Source organism: Pantherophis guttatus, chromosome 3 (genome assembly GCF_059756535.1).
Source record: "Pantherophis guttatus breed Tessera chromosome 3, ASM5975653v1, whole genome shotgun sequence".
NCBI lineage: Eukaryota > Metazoa > Chordata > Lepidosauria > Squamata > Colubridae > Pantherophis > Pantherophis guttatus.
This window is the reverse complement of record NC_142065.1, coordinates 131319956-131339331: the sequence shown is the minus strand read 5'-3', so window position 1 is coordinate 131339331 and position 19376 is coordinate 131319956. Positions and strand designations below refer to the sequence as shown.

The 19376-nt window shown below is 37.4% G+C and overlaps 1 protein-coding gene across 5 annotated transcripts in view; it reads right to left on the bottom strand.

The window, feature by feature from the left end:
• Positions 1-19376, bottom strand: part of FBXL7 (F-box and leucine rich repeat protein 7) — a 161299-nt gene that overhangs the window by 24916 nt on the left and 117007 nt on the right. The window lies entirely within an intron of this gene.

Sequence of the window (19376 nt, the reverse complement as noted above, 5' to 3'; positions counted from 1 at the left end):
GAGCCTTTAACAAATTATGAAAAGAACAAATGCAGACTAAAGAAGTATCCTCTTCGATGAATAGTTTAATGTATTGCCTTTTATTGAATCATACTTGTCTTAAAGCTGGTCCAAATTAAACCAAAACCATTCTAATCCTCATTAAACACAAGTGAATCCTGTGGTTAATTACTCTGGGCTACAATTTAGAATTTGAATACCATATGTAATATTAAGACAGCATGCAAATACAACATAGTCTCATTTTAATTATATATGAATTACAGCCTATCATCAAAATTCCCATATTTTTAAATGTTATGTTTTAGTGAGGAATGTTATATAAAAAAAGAGAAATAAATGGCTCTTAAAACAAACAAACAAACAAAAACCTATCCAAAGTTGGGGGAGAAAAAAAGACATGCAATAGAAGCAAGAATCTATACAGAAACTTAACCGAACATCGAGAATGGAGAGAGAAAAGAGAAAAAAAAAAAGCCCATCTGCCTATTTTACTAAATGGGAAATATAATAGTTTTTAAAGATGAAATCATGCTAACATTCTAAAACTATTTTTAGCATCTTGGCATACGATTAAGCACAGATGCAGATTTAGTCTAGCCTGAACAAATAAAGAGTTATATCTAAGAATAGTAATCTTTTTTTAAAAAAGCCAAATATCTTTGAAGTAGGCAATATAAAGAAGCTTTGCTCTTCGATCATGGCAGCAAAACCATGCTTTTATGTCCTGAACAACAAGGCAGCAACAAGCTAGCTCAGCATGAGCTGAGTGGCATGATAATTAAGTCAATACATAGCTAGCTTGAAGATTGTACTCAAAGAAAGTCCATCAATGTTTTTCATCAAGCTGTAGAGAGGATCTTTGTGGAGTGCCACAAAGTTCAGTACTGGGTCCTCTACTCAACATTTTTATTAATGAGTTGGGTGAAAAAATGGAGAGAATTCTGACCAGACTGCAAAAGAATTAAGATGGAATGAGATGGACATAAATAAAGATCAAAATGATATTGATGAATGAAGAATAATGGGTTTAAAATAAAAGAGTTAAACTTAACATATGAATTCTTTCTTTGCTTACAAAATAGAAATCAAATATACATTGGGAGAATTATAGTAGATAACTGAATTAGTAATACTCCTTTTGCGAAAAATATCTTGAAATATTAGTTGCCTGCAATCTTGATTTCAGACAATAATGTAATACCGCTGGGAAAAATATCAAATGCAATTTTAGGCTGCATCAACAGAACTACTGTTTTCAAATCATGGAAAGGAATAATTCTACTTTCTGCTATTTTGGTCTGATTCTCTCATGGTTGCTGCATCCAGTGCTGGGCACCACACTTAAGAAGGATTCAGAACAACTGGAACAAGTTCAGCAAAAAGGCCACAAGGTTTAATCAGTGGATTAGAAACAAAGTTCTACGATGCAACTGATGAAACCAAGAATGTTGAGAATTGAACAAAATTGAGAGGGGATAGGCTAATATTCTTCAAATACACAAAAAGATGTCACAAAGTAGAAAGTCAAAACCTTTTTTTCTACTGTTGCCAAGTGTATGCCACAAAACAATGAATTTAATTTACAGGGAAGAAGAATCCAATTGAAGTTTTAAAAAAAACTGATTTATTTTTTTTTGAAATAAAATAATGCATGGAATGGATACCCACACAATAAAACAGGTAAACAGCAAACACACTCAATCTTCATAAAATGAGAAAATAAATATGGATAAAAAAGAGAAGGAACTGTAACACCTATGAGGTTAGATCAGGAGTCTCACATGTGCTGATGCACCCCAGCATACTATTTACACCACACAAATACCATTCACATAAAACACTCCCACAGTATGACCACAGCTTTCTTGCTTATTTTAGGAACAGATACAGTATATTTTGAGGACAAAAAACGAAGGAAAATGTAATGGCTCCTTATTCTTATTCTATTTTGTAAGGTCCTGACAATATCAGCCTAATTTCCAATTGATGCTATTCAGTATTTAATTCCCATTGGAAACAAGGCTGATTCTTTCCATAACCTGCTGCTACCCAAATATGTTCGGCTTTAACTCCTACAATTTCCAGTCAACTAAAGGCTGGATTTGATGAACATTGGTTTGACCTTTAAAATTTTGTATCTTTATCTAATTCTATTTTGCAGTTTTAGTGTGAAGTATTCTCATCATTATGGGGTTTAAGTACTGTATATGACGGTGTTCAGCATTACAAATCTAGAACCTACAACCTCAACACAAGATTGGGCTGCTGCCTGGGATATTTGTAAATAATACAGTATGATCCATTTACCAAAAAGATCATCCACTTTTTAACCCACAGGACTGTAAGTGTCTGGGCTTCAATAAGGAGGCTACAGTTGACTAAGAGTAACAAGAACAGTACTTCAACTTGCAGGGAAGAAGAGCAACAATATTGTAAAGATCCTCACAAAGTTGCATCAGAACGGACCAAATACAACCATTTGAAACGTATGTCTGCTATATTCCAAAATAAGGAAAGCCAAATGCACATATTACCAAAATTGCATACAAACATTCTGCTTTTCAGTCAGCTGAGCCCTGTCATATGAACATATGTTATGAAGAAGTGATCCATAAAAATCAAACTGCTCCCTGTTGAAGAACCTGGTGAAAGTCAAAGATAATACAGTAGAACCCACTGGTCACGAACGCTTCTGACCACGACCAAATTGGGTTCCGACCAAAAAATTCACAATTTTTTTTTTCACAGCCGATCTTCCCTTTCGTGCCAATTTTTTTTATAAACGCCAAATTTATAAAATTAGGTTCGGGTCATGACCAAATCGGGTTGTGACCAAAGTTATGGAACAAATGTAGTCTGCATTATTCAAGAAGTCTCTTGCATTAGGTTATAAAAGACCTCACTTGCTTTAAAAAAATGTTAATTATTGATAACACTATAGCATGAAGCAATGATTTGGTAGTGGTGCAGCTGGGTGGGTAGCCATGGCAGTGTGCTGGGAGTATGGGGGCCATGGCAGATCACCTGGGGCAGGGGCTCCATGATCAAATAGCTGAGACAATGTGGCCATGGCCAACTGTCCTAGACCCATGATGCTGTAACCGGTAGGGAGGAGCTGACATTGTGAATATTTTCAGTATATCTTGGTGTCAGTTGCACCATATCTGCAGACAGCAAATGCTGTTTCAAGGGGTCCAGTGGCACTTCTGGAATGGTGCTAAAGTATTGTTGCTTATGTTGATAGGGCATTTTCTGCTCTTGGAAGTGATGCTTAGCAACTGCTGTATCCCAGCTTGCTTGCTTGCTTGCTTGCTTGCTTATTTATCTATCTATCTATCTATCTATCTATCTATCTATCTATCTATCTATCTATCTATCTATCTATCTATCTATCTATCTATCTATCTATCTATCAAATTTCTATACTGCCCTACTCCCGGAGGACTCAGGGCGGTGAACAGCCAAGATAAAATACAGATAATACAAACATTAAAAGTCCATTAAAATTATTAAATATTTTGGCCGAAAATTTAAAACACCCCATTTATAAAACAAATTAAACAATTTAAAAATTTAAAAGGGAGAGTTTCTTGGATCCCACAGCATGTGAAAATGATAAGGAAAAGAAACTCAAATGCACTACTGTTGACACACTAGCCTTAGTGTTTTTGAAGGAATTTTCACCGGCAAGCCTACAAACAGTCAGAAGTTAGATAGTAAATAAGAAGTGATAGGCTAATAGTTGTCTGTTCTCAGTTATGGCCAGAATGGGCAAGTAAGACTATTGGTACTTTTCAGCAAGCAACTTTCCCTGAATAGGTTTGAAAAAAGTCAAAAATACCCTGGTTCAACACAGTTGGGAAGCAGAAAATCAAATCCTTGGAAGTTAAGTCCCTTTAACTAAGATACAGGCTAAAATAATGTTAAAATTTAACGTTCAGAATTTTGATAAGCATCTGATTTTTCTAGCCTAACTGGAACTTCATCAATCTAAAAAAACAGATACTGTTAGATTCAACAGAACACAAGTTGTCCTGTGTTCCAAAAACTGTAACTATTTTCTACCACTTGCAAAAGAATTACTCATTCCCTGCTATACATATTACTTCATTCTTTTTAGGAGCCAGTTAATTTTCTATTAAAAAGCATAGAAAAGAAAATTAGATTACCGATAGCACAGATGGTTTTGAAATTAATTTACTTTCATGCCTAAAAGATAAGGGTATCAGTGTAAAGCATTGGGTTAAAGATAGAGGCCTTTTATCTGATAGTGAAATCAGGTTTTAATCAACTGCTCTATGTGAGGATCTTGCTGTGAAACATTGTGGCAGGCCAAAATAAAGTTATTAATTTCCATGATCACCTACAGAAACATGATAGCATTCTGGATTCAGAAAGTATGATCCTTAGGAATTCACATTATTAGTAATCACAGAAAGCTCTAAGGTATTTCAAATCAGGGCTGGGTGCCAAAATATGCAATGTAAGCTAAAGCAAACATGTACTTGGTTGTACTTAGTAAAATCTCATTACAGGGGTACCAGTCCTGATCGAATCCCCACAGAGTACAAATATGAGCTAGCAATCATCAATCAACTCTTCAAGTAGGAAAACTATATCTACTCTGAAAGATGTCAAGTCTGGAATGGTAGAGAAATTTAATCAATACCCTCGACCCATCTTTGTTGGAAATCTCCTTCTCAATAATGGTGGGTCTCCTTGAATGTCCCTCATTAAAAGAAATAGATGCTTTAACAGAAAATTAGTCCACTGATTCAAAATTATGAAACAATACTTATCTTTTAATAACGTAGATCTAAACAAAGAATGTTTAAGGTCCTCCAAGAAACTCCTCTTTAATAAAAAGATGTCTTACTAGACTATTGGAAGAAGTGATAGCTAACAATCTTTACAAGTTATGCTACGTAGTCTACTGAAAACTGTCCAAGTGATTCTTGTTAAAGCTTGGTCTAATTATGGTCATGCTTGCTCAATCTAGCTCTTAGAATAAGAATATGAGATAATCACACCTAGTGGTTAATCTTGGGATAGCCAAACTAAAACATTTTACATATACATTGTCCAAACATTTTGAGAAAGAACCAACATTTAATACTGTAAAATGGTAACATTGGGAAGCAATCCCAAAGGTGTTTTTTCAAGGGGCAACTGGACATTCTGGTTTTTCTTTGAAGACATTTCACTTCTCATCCAAGAAGCTTCTTTCAGAGCTGAAAAAGCACAAATGACCTGGATGACTGAGAATCTTCATAGATATTGGGAAGCAATCTCCATAAACAAGCAAATGTAGTTTGACATTAAAGGAATAGTGGCAAGCCAGAAACAGTAGTCCAATGAAACATTTTCAGTTCTAAATTCTACATATTAACATTCCCAATCTGTTCACTTGCAGATATGTTGGACCACATCACATCTTTGGGTGGCAGTGCTAACTCTCAAACTTTTGGAAAACACCAAGTGGGGAAAACTCCTCTACTTGTTCCTTAATTGAAGAACTAAAATGCATGACATTTCAGAAAGTATCAATTAAACAACAGAAAATATTATCAAATATACTTAATTTAATTTAATTAATTTAATTTAATTTAATTTAATTTTTCCATTCAAAGCTAAGCGGCACCAGAATACAGGTATTCCTCGACTTACAATAGTTCATTTAATGACCATTTGAAGTTACAGCACTGAAAAAATGGACTTTAAAAATGGTTTTCACACTTACGATTCTTGCAGCATCCAAGTGATCATGTGATCAAAATTTAGATATTCGACAACTGACATGTATTTATAAAGACTGCAGTGTCCCAGAGTCATGTGATCTCCTTTTGTGGCCTTCCCACGAGCAAAGTCAATGGGAAAGCCAGATTCATTTAACAATCGTGTCATTAACTTAACAACTGCAGTGATTCACGTAACAACGGTGGCAAGAAAGGTCATAAAATGGGGCAAAACTCACCTAACAAATGTCTCACTTAGCAACAGAAATTTTGTGCTCAGTTGTTGTTGTAAGTTAAGGACAACCTGTAAATATAACTGATATACTGAATATACAATGAAAGAATAAGAAGAGTTAAGAAGCCATTAATAAAAATAAAAGATATGAAGTTGTGCTTCAATTTTTTTAAAAAAATCTTCACTTAAAAACAGCAATTTTTTTCACAGAAAGTTGTACATTCTGTGTCTCTTGTTAATAAAGAAAGGAAAAAAAGAAATGTTCCTATTTATATTGTATTTTTCATTAGACAGAGATTAAGTTCATGAGTTCTTACTTTGCTAAAAAATATACATAGGATCTTTGAAAATGTGTATTTCTGAATCTATGAATGGGTTATCAACTCAGTGAAAGCGAAAATTACTATTATCATGAATTCTCAGAATTTCAAAAAATTGATATTAAAGGAGCTTAACCCATAATACATTACAGAATTAGGAATTATGTTTCCATGGAGTACAAGCATATTATTTAACAAATACTGTTGCTTATTCAAGTTATAAATTGCCACATGCACCCTTTTATGGCAATGGTTCTTAACCCGGGTTGCAATAAAATCCATTGCTTTGCCTATTTTTATGAATTACCAAGTTTAACGAACAATGTATATTGATGGACTTTCATGTTTGTATGATTGTTTTTCTTATTAAAGTTTTTTGCACATATACTTCCATATTAACCTTAGCGCTCAACTACTCTTTTGTAACTGGTATTCAACAAAAATACTATAAATATCAGTACATTTCTCTAAATAAAAACCCTGTACATAAATCAAACTGCATTTATCTAAAAATATTTTTCAGCTTGAAAATTTACTATTTTAATTCACTTTTTAAAATTATAGTGCTAAGCACCTAAATATTTAGGATTCCAATTAAAAATCCACTTGGCTTATAAGGATCTATGCTGTTAAGTAGCTGACGGTTTCCTAGCAATGATCTAAACTGCAAAGATCTTGCATAGGATACAATTGTATTTGGCTCTGATAATGCTATGCATTGCCAATCCCTCTGCATAGAGAAAAAAGATTCAGAAGAAATGGAATGAAAACTTACTTTCTGGCTCTAAGGCTATTTTCTCTGGCTGAATTGTGAAGTAATAATACTAGCACCACTTGAATCAACATAAATTGCCATTAACTGTTTCTTCCCCTATTGTATATGCTGAAGAACATCCAAATCTTTATTGCAAGGCTATTATTATGGACACATTAGGTTTTTGCTTTTTGGCAATAACTATGAAACAAGGACCCGGCTTTAGCTAGTTAAAGAAAAAAAATTCTCTCTAAACAGGCTCAATATTAGGGCAATCTTTAAACTTTTAAACTTTCTTGCAAAGATGTTGCTCTGATACAAAGCACATCTTCTGCATCAAAATAATACTTGCCTACTAACCACATTCATAGCCATCAGACAGATGGAAAAAATGGAAGGTCTTGGTCCAAAAGCTTTCAACCCTAAATCCTGATTCTGTGTACTTTGTTCTGTTTATTATTCTTTTATATGAAGTCATCTCTTGAACTATTTGAACTGGAAAAGAAAACTGCCTTAAAGTTTTGGATAATACCCAGAAAATGGCAGGCCATTGCATAATGCAACAGAAACTATATTAATTACAAACCTTATAAAACAATGGTCCAGAAGATGATGATGAGTAGCCATCATTGTTTACAATCTCGTAACAACCCAACTTCAAAGGGAAACTGTCTTATTCCAAGAAAAACGGTTAAAAGAATAAGAAAAAAATTCTTTATGTAAAATATAATCTTGAATGTAAGGAGACCCTGTCAAATGTTCCCCCTATACTTTTCCCTCTATGTTTTGTAGTGGTGCAGCAGCTTAAAGACGCTGGATTTGTTGACCAGAGATGATCAGCACTCCAGTGATTTGAGCCCGTGGCATCATATGGCGGAGTGAGCTCCCATCATTAGCCTGGAGGCTGTAGTTTCTGCCCACCTAGTAGTTCAAAAATATGTAAAAATGCAAATAGATAAATAGATACCATTCCGATGGGAAAAGCTAGTAGCATTCTGTGTGGAAGCAGGGCCCAGCACTGATTCTGCCCGGATATAAGGCAAGGTCGGCAGAAGAAAACTTGAATGACCCAAATGCTGCTAGCCAGCTGGTGCAAAACTAGTTTGTGCCTGTGATGTACCATGGATGAGTGAACAAAATGAACTAGCAACCTTGGACTGCCAGAACAACTCTATGGTAAAAAGCATTGTAGACTTCCTTGGCTACGTCATCATACGTCAGTGATGGCTAACCTTTTTGCCATCACGTGCCAAAAGCATGGGGAACATGGGGGGCTGTCACGCATGTGTGTGCCCACACCCATAATTCTATGCTCCTCACCCCCCAGCGTATGCATGCACGACACCCCCCCGTGCTCCTGCTTTTGGCATGTGATGGCACGGTGGGTCCAGTAGGCCTGTTTTTCACCCTCCCCAGACTCCAGAGGCTTTCTAGGAGCCTGGGGAGGGCAAAAACAGCCTTTCCCACCCCCCTGGAAGCCGGAAACAGCCCGTTTGCCAACTTCTGGTGGGACCAAAAGTCGGCAAACAGGCCATTTCTGGCCTCCGGAGGGCATCCGGGGGGTGGTGGGGAAGGCCGTTTTTGCCCTTACCAGGGTCCTAGAAAGCATCTGGAGCCAGGGGAAAGCGAAAAATGGGCCTTCCGGTCCCACCGGAAGTCAGCAAAATGGCCATTTCCAGCCTCTGGAGGACCTCCAGGGGAGGTAGGCTGTTTTCGCCCTCCCCAGGATCATAGTAAGGCTCTGGAGCTTGGGGAGAGCAAAAAATGGGCCTTCCCTACCCCAGCCCCCCAAGGCCCTCTGGAGGCCGGAAACAGCCTGTTTCCCGACTTCTGGTGGGCCCAGAAGGCCAGAAAATTGGAGCTGAGCTCACATGCCCACTGATATGGCGCATGTGCCATAGCTTCACCTTCACGGCCATACACTAAAAAGAAAAGTGACTAAATGTCTACTTAGTCACTTTTTGTGTCTAAGTGTCTACTTAGTCACTTTTTGTTCAGGGAGCCTTTCTATTAACTGAGAATCCTGATTTCCCTATAATCTGAAGGGCCACAAAAGAATAGAGTTAGGTGGCTTGGCTGAGGAAGCCCTTTCTCCTCATGTCCTACTACTGTTTCGCCTCTTGCTTTCGTTAACTGCACTTCCAGCCTAATAGCTAACTTTCAACTCATTTTTCTCTATTACCCTATTTTCAGTTAATGTGAGATGATTCTTTTCACCATTCATCTTGAGAACTGTTCACACTTCTGGATTTGCAAGAAAAGAATGCTGGGGTAATTTCTGGTTTATATTTCTCAATATGCCAACCAGACACTGTTTTCATTTCTTCTTCCCCTTAGCTAATCCGCTAGCTAGATGCATACTGGTGAAAAAGCGATCAACTGTTAATTCTCATTCCAAATCCTGTAAATGTGTTATTAGTTTCTCAACTGCTGCCTGAACTGTGTTTTGAATTGTGGAACTGGATGATGGAAAGGATGCCTGAGCACAACAATATATTTTCTAAAAATATTGCTGCGAACAGAAGAAAACGTTCACTTAAGAGTCATTGATTAAGAATTGCCATTAGATCTGGCCACCAACTGCATAAGATGCTAATTGCTTGCAGATACTTATAGATAGTTGAATTCAAAACGGTCCCTAAAGCAGAAATGCTAAATACTTTTAGCATAAACAGAACAAATAACTATAATGAATTAAAGTACCATAAAGATTAGTAATTTATAAAATATGTTCTAAACATCAGAGTTATAAAAGGTTTTGTAAATCTATTTTGACAAGTAATTCCAAGTATTTTTAGTAGTATTAAGAAGCAAGTAAAAATGGAAAATTGTTTGTATTTCCTTTCTCACAATAAATGGAATTCAACAGGATGTAAGCTAAGTATGGAAATCAATAAATTTAAATACAATTTTTCAAATTAATCTTAAATGCACATCTTTAATTTTTCTGTGTCAGTTTAATGGGAGTAGCAAAAGATTTTCGGTTCCATATTGCTTTCTTTGGAGATGTTTTTCAACTTCCTGTTCTATCTACAGTCCCACCCTTTGGAAGAATCTCATCCAAGTACTGATCAGATCCAACCCCCACTTGCAGAACTTGTAGAATAATTTTTTTTTCCTGCATGTATTTAGAATATAGAAGTGAAGCATCATGAGGGAATTGATGAGATGTCTCAGGACTTTAAGGCAGCTAAAACACACTTGTACTCCAGTTACTATAGATTTCTGAGGAATATTCGACCTTCCAGTTGATACAAGTTTTTGAGTACAATTATTCTGTATCATATTTTTATATCAGAAATAGATTTGAAATGAAACTAGAGTACAAGCTCGTTAGCTAAAGCACATTATGATCAGTTATTTACTTCTGCATTCATAAGTGTATATGATCTCATAAAACTTAAAAGCAAAACAAATTATAAAGTTTCCAAAGCTATTCCAAATCCTCAGTGATGAATGTGCCTAAGACCGTTTCCAAGGGAAAAACAATGTACATTTGTATATATTAAAAAGAAAACAAAGTTGTGGTTTATATAATAGAGTAAAAAGACTTGATGGTTTTCTACATGTGTTGCATTGGTACATGGAGCTCAGTTGGAGGTTTAAAGTCCTCAAACCTTCACGCTGAATGAACTGCACTTTATTAATCTGATTTCCTAACATGAATTATTCATGCTATTGATCTACACAGCATTCATTTATGGAAAGTATAATACATCCTAAGCAGGGGTGGGTTCTACTTACCTTTACTACCAGTTCGCAACGGGAGCACCCAGGCGTCCATTATGATGTCTGGGCGGTGGGCAGAGCCTCCCGCTGCTTTTACTACCAGTTTGCAAGAACCGGACAGAACCGGGAGCAACCCACCACTGATCCTTAGTTACAGAATTCCACTAGAAAAAAAAAATCAGTCTATTTTCCTAAATATCAATACAGTCCTCTATATATTTCAGCTGCATAATTCTGATACAATTTAACAGCAATGAAAGCAAATGTGGTTTTAGTTACTTTTCCCTCTGTACCAACAAGGCAGTTTTACGCTCAGTAGAAAAGTGATTTGTCCAAAAAGTGCTGGAATAATTTTTGTGGATATCTTTTCAAACAGATGAAGATCTTCCTCTTGATTGGTTAGAATCCCCAATCAAAAGGAAAATTCAGAGATTGTAGTGCCAACTACAAATGACTGATTATTAAAACCTGAGAATTTTCTATTAAGCTTGGAGGGAATAATTTTTGTGCAAGGCAAAATTGTTATAATCAGATTCTTGCTACTTTGCTTCCTGAGCCAGCTGGACAGACAGTTGAATATAATACTGCTAACAAGATAATGCTCTCCACCTCATCTAAGGCATCACACTGATTTAAAGGAACGGAGGAGTTGATTAGCATGAACAGTTTTTCCTCTAGTGCAGAAAACAACGACTGATTCAGAAAAACCACCCAGGAATCCCTCTCTTTCGTTTGATTGGTCTAAGGTAGGAATAGGTAACCAGCAACCTAAGTATGGCCCCTAGAATGCAAAAGTCAAAATTGGGTGATCCTAAGCATATTTACTGTTGAGGTCAGCCTGTCACTAGGAACAATCTGCTTTGCATGGAGAAAATTAGTGAACCAAAGAGAAGCCTGTCAAATGGTAAATTTAAAACAACTGGAGACTTAATTACACCACATTTCAACCACCTTTCTGTCCTGCCCCAGCTACGGACCCCAAAGAACGCAGCACACACAAAGTCTGTACAAACCTTAGCTTACTAAATTAAATCAGTCTTTTTCAAACAAAGGCTGTTAATTAACTTTCTTAACAGCCTACAAGAATCCAAAGAATAAATAATCATAATCTTACTATGGTTGGCAGAAAGCCCAGAAGCAATTTGCAGAGAACTAAGATCAAGATGCGAAGGAGAGTGAACGAAGTTGTTCCCTGCAAATTGTCTCAGTTGTCGTCCTTCCTTAAATAGGCAAAGGGAGTGGCCAATTAGTCCCAAGCCTTACTCTCGAGGAGACCTCCTCCTGAGGAGCCACTCCTGCCTTTTGGCAGCTCTGTGCGCCCGTATATCAAGAACAGGCTCCTCCTCTTCTTCCTCTTCACTTATGGGAGCTTCTGGAGGTTCTGAAGGCCCTGGCTGAATCTCCGCTCTGGCACCACATCTTCTCCAGCCTCCTCATTGTCCGACTCAAGTGCCAGCTGCACAGGCTGCTGGTGCAGCACCACACCAGCCTCCTTGCTGTCGGAATCAGCTACTAGCTGCAAAGGCCACTGATGGGTCACAACACTTTCTTACAAAGCAATTTTTCTTCATTGCCAGTATTAACTCTTACTTGTTTGTTTCATCTTCCTGACCGATGGGGTTAGACCAGGTGGATCTTAAGCTTGTTTAAGAGCTCTATCCTTAGTGGGTTCAGCAGTCACCGAGGACAATAATTCTACAGGTACAGAGATATTGAGCTGCCCTTTTAATTCACTTCTCATTTCTAATACAAACAGCCACACGATAACCATCATCCATGCAACATTACCTCTTCTGCAGCTGACAGAAGAGCTGATGGCCAGTCAAATCAATGGATAGATTGTTGGAGCCAACTTGAACTAGGAGCTTAATAAAGACTTGAATTAACTTTTGTAGTCCCTTTTTCTTTTCTCTCTTTTACTCTTCAGGAAGACAATGTGCTGGACTCTGAACAAAAATTTCCAACTAACCCAAACCTGGACATTATTATAGTGTTACTCCCTCTTTGAAAAGAATAATATTGGGATTTTTTTCATCATCTCCAAAATGTTCTCTTCAGTTACAAATATTTCACATTATCTTTCTGTATCTTTTGGCTTTTAAACAATGGATTTCTGCTATTCTGTCCCCCCCAACCATTCTCCACTTACGTCTGATAGCTCTCAGGTTTGCTCAAGTACTATATGTAGTTTCCTATTTTGCCTTATGATAATCCTTTCTTAGAAAAATACTTTGTATTGAAGAGTTTAACACTACTAAAAGATAATACAAACAGGTATCATACAGAAAAAAGTACACGATAAAGGAAAGGAAAAGAAAGGAAAAGAAAATAGAAGAATGTTTAAAGAAGTATTTTTTACTTTAACTTTGATTAGACAAAATATTCCTTTTATTTTTATTTTTTGTTTCTGACAGTCTTGCTCTTTAATTTATCAAGTTGTGTAGTAGGATTGAATCTCCATTCACCAAATTTTTTTTCTCAAAGGTTTGTTCAAGGCTTCAGAAAACTTTTGTAAATCCAATTAAAGGTCTTTTTTCATCTCTTGCTTACTGTTTGTATTTTTACTTTAGCTGTCATTTCTGTCTTATAATTTTATAATTGTTGTAGTCTGGTTCATTGATGTTGGTAATACTAGGATTGAGGAAAAACAATTTATTTATTTATTTATTTATTTATTTATTTATTTATTTATTTATTTATTTATTTATTTATTTAATTTGTTGAACAAATTATGAAATACTCGTAGATTGAAGATGAACACTTACGGAAAAAGAAATATGTTGTTATCCGTATAGCCCTGTGAGCAATATCTAAATGCCTCCTTTGATATCTGGAAATACTAAATTTATCAAATCAAATCAAATAACTTTACTATGGTCATTAACCAGCAGAATAATTTATCAAACCTGAACACCCTAATTTTACAAACAAACAAATAAATCCTTTCTTGGAACTACCTATATTCTTAGACCTTTAATAATTATTGGGTCTTTAGTTAGGATTTGAATTATTTAGCTTCCACCAGTCTTAAACTGTGAATCAAACTGTAGATTAACCACACATAATTAAATTATGTGTTCAGGTTTGATAAATACATTTACACCTATATGTCACACTATTCCTAATGGTCTTGGTTGTCTGGGCTTCAACAATGTTGTTACTCAAATCTTTTGAATAGTACGAGAAAAATGAAAGTAATTGCCATCGTGGTTTTTTTTCTTTCCTCTTTACAACATCTGAAAAACATAAGGCATCAATGAGAAAACTAACTTAGACTGACCCTGTCAAAGTTATACTCCAGCAGAAATCAGTTCTCAGAGGTGACTGAATTTTATGTGCAAATGACTTGTGAAAAAACAAAAAGGAAAAAACCTAATTATTTGAAAATTTCATGTGCATATGTGATATATATATATATATATATATATATATATATATATATATATATATATATATATATATATATATATATATATATATATATATATATATATATATATATATATATATATATATATATATTTGTTTAAATTTCTATACCGCCCTTCTCCAATGTAGGACTCAGGGCGGTGAACAGCCAAAGTAAAAACAAGACATACATACAAAACATACAAAATCTAAAATCTGTTTAAAATAATTAAATAATTTTGGCCGTAATTAAAACATTCCAATTTAAAATCCGTTTAAAATTTGACTCAAGCCAGCCCAGCTAGTTGAAATAAATGGGTTTTTAGGGCCCGACGAAAAATCCGGAGGTCTGTTATTGTACGTAGCTCTGGGGGGAGGTTGTTCCAGAGGGTGGGCGCCACCACAGAGAAGGCTCTCCCCCTGGGGGTCGCCAGCCGACATTGTCTGGCGGACGGCACCCTGAGGAGGCCCACTCTGTGGGAGCGTACTGGCCGGTGGGAGGCTATTGGTGGCAGAAGGCGGTCTCGTAAGTACCCCGGCCCTAAGCCATGGAGCGCTTTAAAGGTGGTCACCAACACCTTGAAGCGCACCCGGAAGACCACCGGGAGCCAGTGCAGCTCGCGCAGGAGAGGTGTCACGTGGGAGCGCCTCGTCGCCCCCAAAATCCCCCGCGCGGCCGCGTTCTGGACCAGCTGGAGCCTCCGGGTGCACCCCAGGGGGAGCCCCATGTAGAGAGCGTTGCAGTAGTCCAGGCGGGAAGTGACGAGTGCCTGAGTGACTGTGCGTAGGGAGTCCCGATCTAGAAAGGGGCGCAACTGGCGTATCAGGCGGACCTGATAAAAAGCCCCCCTGGCCACGGCCGCCAAATGATCTTCTAACGACAGCCGTGCGTCCAGGAGGACGCCCAAGTTACGAGCCCTCTCCGTGGGGGCGAGTGATTCGCCCCCAATAGCCAGCGATGGCGTCAGCTGGCTATATCGGGACGCCGGAAGCCACAGCCACTCGGTCTTGGAGGGGTTGAGTTGGAGCCTGTTTCTCCCCATCCAGGAGAGAGAGAGAGAGAGAGAGAGAGAGAGAGAGAGAGAGAGAGAGGAGCCCAGTAACTCTCCTCATTCTTGTTCTCCCTGCTTAACAATATCATTTCCTAGATGGCCACTATTCCTCTGTTTCTAATGGGAACATAAAACTCAACAGCCTTTGTTAGTTTTAGTTCATCTCTTGCTGGTCTTTTAGCCAAGGACTCTGGAACTTGCAATACACTTATTTTCATAAGTCACAAGTGATTTTTTAAAAAATCATTTGATCCATAAAGGAGAATATTTTATTCTGTGAACTGAAGTTACTGGTAAAATACTTGAGCAAACTAAACTGTCCCAAAGTATACAATCGTATCTGTACCTCCTTAAATGTGGAACAATTGTAGACACCAGTATTTGTTATCTACAAACACAGACCATGGAGGAGATGGATTCCATATAATATAGAAAAACAATATATTACATGGGGAATGGGGGGACGCCTATGCTGATTTGTTTCTCCTGTGAACTGAACTTAGCACTCTAGAGAATGGGAAATTTCCAATCAAGGTTTGTGCGTGAAATCTGGCAAATCTAATGCTCTGTGTGGTGTGGGTGGGTGTTTAGCAGTGTTTGGCATTTTGCCATTCCAAACAGAAGAGAAAGATGCCTGCCAATAGCAGAGAACAATAGGGGTCCATACAAAAATGCAGGAGTTTTCCAGCCACTCATATAACATGTTGAAAGAGCTTATCTCAAGCAAGACCTTGGTTTTGACTCTTACTGTGACAGTATGTTGCCATGCAATTTCTAAAAGGCTTTGTTACTTGACAAGGCACAAATTATTATGTCAGTTGTACTGTCAGACAACTGACAAAATATTAATGTTTATGGATTTTAAAAAGTTCCAGGGGAATGTAAATAAACAGATGATGCCACTCTTTTCCCCGCAACTTGTCTCAGACTTTTTCACCAATGACTCCTGCTCTTTTGTTGACAATCTATCAGTAGAAGAATAAAAAAGTCAAAACCTAGAGCTGTTTAAAGCAAACTGCAAGGTAAATTGCCATGGTTTGTAAAAACCAGGGGATCTAGTAGGAGTTTAGGTAACTTGATCCATGATAGCAACCTGCTAAAAGGGAAATGGCTAAGCAATTCTTTTTTAATACAGGTAGTCCTTGACTTATGGCCATAATGGAGCCTGGATTCTCTATTATAAGTCATGACGGTCATACGTTGAGGCTCCCTCATGATTGACCGGATTTTATGGCCCTTTTAGCTGTAAAGTGAACACGGTTATAAAGCAAGCACAGCAGTCAGAAAGTGACTTGATTCATTCCCATGGGTGTTTTATGCTGAGAAGACCAGAAACTGGTGTAAAGTGATGTAAATCAGGTCATATGACTATGGAATACTGTCACTGGCCATAAAAGTGAGCCGGTTGCCAACTACCTGAAATGTGGTCATGTGCCCACATGTATGTGTGTATGTGTGTGTAAGGGGGTGCAATTGGAACTCCAGAACTGGATTGTATGGATCTTTTTGGGGGGGGTGTCCATCATAATTTTGAACAGTTGCTAAGTGACTGGTTCTTAAGCAAAGTGTCACTGCGTTTTTTTATTTCCCAGCTGAGCTTCATTATTTTTGGACTAATAGACTTACTGTAGTTTGCCAAGTTCCTTATCAGTATTTTACTACGCATGTCCGCATTCTTTCACATTCCTTTCACACACCTTTTCCTTTGTTCTCATGCCACGGGGGTGTCAACTGCTGGAAAGCAGCCGGCCTGATTTACTTTCAAAATGTAGCAATTAACTTTCTTAGTTAGTGAGGTGTTTTATTTTCTTTATAACAAATACATGAGTTTTATTAGAAACTTTTCTTCGGGATTTCTTTTCAGAATATTGCAACAAGGAATAAACCACGATCCATCCTCTAACCATGGTGATTTGTCCCAGAGCCAAACATGGGATTAATCAATGCCCTGACACAAAGATTACCTGTACTTGCAACATTAACATTGTATTAGATTAGACAGTATTATCAAAGCAAAACCCAAAGGCACAAGATGTACACATTTATTTAATGGGCTGTTTTCTTCACAATGAGAATATTTTAAACTCAGAAATACTAAAGTAACGTAATTGAAATATATTAATTTCAATCCTAATTGTTACTGAGGAGATACCTACTGCTGAATTTAAGGAATGTTCAGATTTGAGACTGTGCAACAGTGTGCAAATCACTTACTAGTGAGCGAGAGAGGCATAAAGTATAAATAATTCTAATACTTGGTTTTACATATCTAGACTTTACACCCCTTGTGTTGCAGGTAGTCCTCGACTTATAATGACACTTTATGATCCTTTTTTTGCCATAGTTAAAGTGTTAAATTTGTAAAGTTGTTAAAGTGAATCACACGGTCATTAACCAAATCTGGCTTTTCCCATTGACTTTGCTGGTTGGAAATTGGATGGGAAGGTTACAATGGTGGTCACCTGACCCCAGGACAGTGCAACAGTCATAAATAGATGCTAGTTGCCAAGGGTCCAAATTTTGTTTATGTGACCATGGAAGGATTGTAAGTGTGAAAACTGGCTACAAGTCTCTTTTTTCATTGCCATTGTAACTTCAAACGGTGAAACTTCAAACAAACGGTTGTAAATTGAGGACTACCTGTAGATCCATATGCAAGAGCCATTTGGTGTAATGGTTAAAACTTCAGGCTAGAAACCAGGACATCAGTTTTAGTTCTAATCCACCTTAGCACAAAGCCAGCTAGATCAGGGGTCTCCAACTTTGGCAACTTTAAGACTTGTGGACTTCAGCTCCCAGAATTCCAAAGCAAAGCAAAGCTGGCTGAGGAATTCTGGGAGTTGAAGCCCACAAGTCTTAAAGTTGCCAAGGTTGGAGACTCCTGAGCTAGATGATCTTGTGCCAGACACTCTCTCTCAGCCTTAAGAAGTTTGCAGTGGCAAACCACTTTTGAAAAATTTTGTCTAGAAAACAGCAGGTGACCAGGACTCAAAATTGACAAACACACACATACATACCTTCATACTATATGTTTTGATATACACTCAAGATTCCAGTGCTTTTTTCCCACAGAATTTCATCGAAAAACAGTTCCCTGAAATTCAGTTTTCTGTATCTGGCTCTTATCATTTACTTCTTCTGTATAATTTTCCGCACTGGTTTGAGTTAGAATGCCAAAAGTCATTGACATTTACTGAAACCTACAGGGAACATCCCTCCCTCTTTATATCTTAATATACGGCATTTCTCAAGCTGAAAAAGAAAAATGCCCAGATGGAGAGATGGCAAAAGCTAACTGAGGCTTCCAGATTGAACACCTCTTTATATGGCCTTTATTAACTTTAAATCACCTTTTCATTTCCAGAGGAAAAAGAAGTTGGAGTACAGTAACAGAAAATTCCATTTATAAATGTATCTTCCTGCTTTGTAAGAAGTCTATCTGAAATACATCAAGAAATGGATATTCTCAACAAAGGTATCCTACAGAGGTGATCCAGCCCAGAGGGGGTGAGTCATGGCTATAACTCCTTGCTATTTAATTACTAGAGAAACTCATATGTCTAGGTTCAGATCTAAAATAAAAATCACTTTCTTATTTTGGCTTAAAAAGTCATTGGCTGGTATCCTGTATGCAAATTATTTGGCAATCCTCTTCTTTACTCTTGGTGGAATGAAAAGAAACCTATGTATTCAGAGAGAGGGAGAGGGAAAAGGAGAGGGAGAGAGAGAAAGAAGTAAAAATCATAGATGGTGGCTGGAGAACAATCACATAAGACCCACTAAATCACTTGGGACTATTTTCCCATTTTCAGCAATATGGAGACTCTATCTCTATTATACAACTTGTTAGATTGGCGCAGGGAAAAGAATATGCGAGCAGCGAGTGGTGTGTTCAGCACTTTATTAAGATGGAAACAGAACAGCCGGCTGTGCTGCTGGGCTCGCCTTATAAAGGGAGTCAGCAGGCAAGCCGGCCAATGACAGATCTTCAAATCTCCCGCCGGTGGACTAGCCAATCCGGCGGGGATGCCCATATAAGGATATAACACAACTAAAAATGCAAAGGGAAGTCTGTGCAAGTATTGAACCTTTTTTTTTTTTCTGGTGAGATGATGGTTATTCATCCTTGAAGCTTTCCAA